The following is a 4222-nucleotide window of genomic DNA, read 5'->3' as shown; positions in this document are numbered from 1 at the left end:
GACTTGTGTGTTTGATTTCCTCTCCACCAGTTTCATAATGAAACATGAGCACTAACATGTGAAGCCAGACTTGCAAATGATGATCAACAGAGACATTTATTTTGGAAGTTCTTACCACACCCACTGGAAATCTTCATTCCATTTATCTGAAATTGCCAAAGGTTGTTTTACAGCAAACATCTCCAGCTAATTGGCACTGCCTCTATTAAAGATTACTTAATTTGAAGAAGGGCTTGCCTTTGCACACACACCCCTCTCTGTTTGTGTTCTAGAGCCAGGGTTTCAGTGGATAATAGTGTCCCAAGAGTTCTTGAGTCAAATCCTAGCTCTCACAGAAACTCTAGATTACTTTGTGCCATTTTTTTTCCTTTCCTACAAAATAGACCAAGCTGCTTTATAGAGTTGTGGGGATTGCAGTATTGATGGTGCATAAATGCTAAGATTATATTAATGTTACTGTGTCCAATAAAGGGCATATTCTGAAGGTGACACGTCATTTGAGTTGCATATAAAGTAAAACATATTTCTAGAACAAAAATAGAAAATTCCGAGGCCAAAATAGAAGTTCCCAGACCACAGTTTTGAGATCCATCCAATTTGCCAAGTTATTCCCCTGAGATGTTAGAGCAGGGTGATGTCTACAATTTGGGGTGTACAAAGATCCCTTCCTCTGGCTCCTTGCGCACAGGGCCTTTCTCTCTGTGGGTGGGTCCTGGACGGCTGTGTGCACTTTCTGCGTCTTCCTGCCCAGCATAGGAGCCAACTCCTAGGGGCAGGGGTCCCTTCAGCCCCCCAGTAAAAAATTGGGAGGGGACTGCCCCTCCAAAAGGTGATGGGCATTGCCAATTCAGATGGTGTGTGCATACGCTGCATCATGTGATCAGTTATGTGGGAAGGAGCTTACCTGCCCCCCCTCCAATATTTTACTCAAGTTGGCACCCCTGCCACCCAGCGAGTTGGGTGGATGCTGTGTGGTGTGTGTGCTGTGTCCTCATTTCCTGTTACGTTTTGAAACAGTGGTTGCAAAGGGGATGGGGGGCTTCCAATCCCTCCCTGGAGGACTGACTGTCTAGGGATTGGCAGGAGTGGTGTTCGCTCTGGTGCTGGAGCTCCTGGTGTGGGTGTGCTATGGCATCAGGGTGGGTGGGGTGCTGGTGTTGTTGGTTGTTAGGGTGATGAGTGTTCACACCCCTCCTCCCCCCCCCATGCTTTTTAATATCTATATGAAGCCGCTGGGAGAGATCATCAGGGGGTTTGGGTTGGGTGTTCATCAGTATGCAGATGACACCCAGCTCCACCTCTCTTTTAAATCAGAACCAGTGAAGGTGGTGAAGGTCCTGTGTGAGTGCCTGGAGGCAGTTGGAGGATGGATGGCGGCTAACAGATTGAGGTTGAATCTTGACAAGACAGAAGTACTGTTTTTGGGGGACAGGGCGGGCAGGTGTGGGGGACTCCCTGGTCCTGAATGGGGTAACTGTGCCCCTGAAGGACCAGGTGTGCAGCCTGGGAGTCATTTTGGACTTACAGCTGTCCATGGAGGCACAGGTTAATTCTGTGTCCAGGGCAGCTGTCTACCAGCTCCACCTGGTACGCAGGCTAAGACCCTACCTGTCCGCAGACTGTCTCGCCAGAATGGTGCATGCTCTAGTTATCTCCCGCTTGGACTACTGCAATGCACTCTACGTGGGGCTACCTTTGAAGGTGATCCAGAAACTGCAATTAATCCAGAATGCGGCAGCTAGGCTGGTGACTGGGAGTGGCCGCCGAGACCGTATAACACCGGTCTTGAAAGACCTGCATTGGCTCCCAATACATTTCCAAGCACAATTCAAAGTGTTGGTGCTGACCTTTAAAGCCTTAAACGGCCTCTGTCCTGTATACCTGAAGGAGCGTCTCCACCCCCATCATTCAGCCCGGACACAGATCCAGCACCAAGGGCCTTTTGCCGGCTCCCTCATTGCGAGAAGTGAGGTTACAGGGATCCAGACAGAGGGCCTTCTTGGTAGTGGCACCTGCCCTGTGGAACGCCCTCCCAGCAGATGTCAAGGCAATAAATAACTATTTTACTTTTAAAAGACAACTGAAGGCAGCCCTCTTTAGGGAAGTTTTTAATGTCTGATGCTGTACTGTTTTTAATATTCAGTTGGAAGCCGCCCAGAGTGGCTGGGGAAACTCAGCCAGATGGGCGGGGTATAAATAAATTATTATTATTATTATGCAGTTGGGTGTGTGCTGAGGACATGCCCTTGTCTTTGTGAATTCATTCGCTCCTTCCATGTAGGCGTGTCACTGCTGATGCAGTCCCTGATTGGTTGTTGCCACTGGTGGTGTTTCCAGGGCCAGTGGAGGCGTGTCTGACATTTTCACTTCGTTTTCTTTGCTTTCTGGCGAGTTTCCCTGGTCTTTGCGGCTGACGGCATATAGAATGCAGTGGCTTTTCTGTCCCTCCCCACCCACCACCCTGGGTAATTAGAGTATAGGACTGCTCTGCCCGAGAACCAAATAAAAGAAACCAGACATCAAAACAACAGAAATGAGACGTGCCATATTGCTACCTTGTTTACTGTCTGCATGTAAGAGATTTGCTATAATGCTGGCATAGATTAAGAGGAGCAAAGGCTTAACCCAACACTCTGAGTAGTCAACTCTTAACAGCATGCCTATTCCATAATTCTGCAAATCCCCTCTAATCCTTTTTCTGCCTATCTGTGGAAGAAATCCGACGAACAAATGATTGCACCCCATTTAGATATAAAGTGGCTTGTTCTGTATGAGAAACTGGCATCTGCGTTTCGGAAGACATCTCTGAATTCTGCCAGCCACTTAGTCTACCTTTGTCCTTAACGTTGGTTTGGAAACGATGGTAGTGACGGCCCAAAATGGAGAGTAATAAGAATCTACATTCAAGCCCAGCTCCCAGCTGTGACCTGTGCTTTTAAAAAGAATGTTTGCATTTAATTGGAAACTGTTTGTTTTTGTTATTCTTAAAAGCCTCTGAGTTTTAATATTTTGCCTTCTTCCTAAATGCAAAATGACAGGCAAGAGCTAAACCCCCTAGATCTGAATTGTACTGAAAATAATATACAAATAACAATGCAATCCTTTGCATATGTACCTGGAGTAAGCAGCACTGAAATCAGTGGTTTTTCTCAGTAAATTTGCATAGGATTGTACTTAACATGTGCTTAGGGTGAGCATCTGCACTGCAAGGGAAATTGATGTAATGTATGTTCAATTAATCCCATGAACATTCTCTCTTTCCCTCATATACACAGATAGCAAAACTTTTTTCGGACCTCCATATACTACAATACTCCGCATTCATGCTATAAAAGCTCCCAGACCTATGGATTGTATTCGTGTATATCTATTGTGTGTGTGTTCTTCTCAACTGATCTGATGTGGCAGACTGACAATCTCCCTGCTCCCCACACCACCCCATGCGCCGAGGACTGGTATAATATTTGGTCCCCAAAGCCCCTTACCAACTTGGGCTGGTAAGGCCACCAATTTGAGTAGCGCTGAACTAGATCACTAAGAATGAAGTCCTAACAGAGTCACAGAGCCATTTCATAGTCACTCCCTCTTCCCAGGGAACTCAGGGAATAGGGGGTCTCTGAACAACTCTCAGCACCTTAAGCTGAAATTCCCAGGATGAGGTCTATATCTCGCAGTAAGCAAAAGACTGCAAAGAGCCCCAGAAAAGGGTGTGCTGCACTTCAGAAGCCCAAAGAAAGTGATATAAAACGGTTCCCTTACAGGCACACTCCAAGTGGAGGAGTCTTTCTACTCACTCATATAAGGGATGTTAAAACGTAGCTGGGAAAAAGTTTTTATTCATAGAAGTATAATTTTTCATATCATCACATCTAGCTTTGCAAACTGCATTAGTCTCTTATCTTCCCTAAAATCCTTTAATATAGCATACTATATAATGAAGAAGAATGGGACCAGAATTCCACAAAAACAGCCAGGAAGTTTACATAGATAAGATGTGACACTAAACTAGGTCTAAATGCAAAACTTGAATGGAAATGTAACCATATTTGACAACAATAATCAACAAGTCTGTTGCAGAATAATACTATTGATGTTGTTTCTACTTTCAAACAATATTTATTACACTAATTGATTACCAGAATAACTAGCGAAATATATTTTTTTCTAATTCATGCTTTCTAAAAGTACTCACCAAATTATGACAATTTATATGAGATGGTTC

The sequence above is a fragment of the Podarcis vaucheri genome (assembly GCF_965113315.1).
Source record: "Podarcis vaucheri genome assembly, contig: SUPER_1_unloc_1, whole genome shotgun sequence".
In the NCBI taxonomy this organism is placed as follows: Eukaryota; Metazoa; Chordata; class Lepidosauria; order Squamata; family Lacertidae; genus Podarcis; species Podarcis vaucheri.
The sequence above is the reverse complement of the archived record's forward strand: the minus strand, read 5'-3'. Positions refer to the sequence as shown.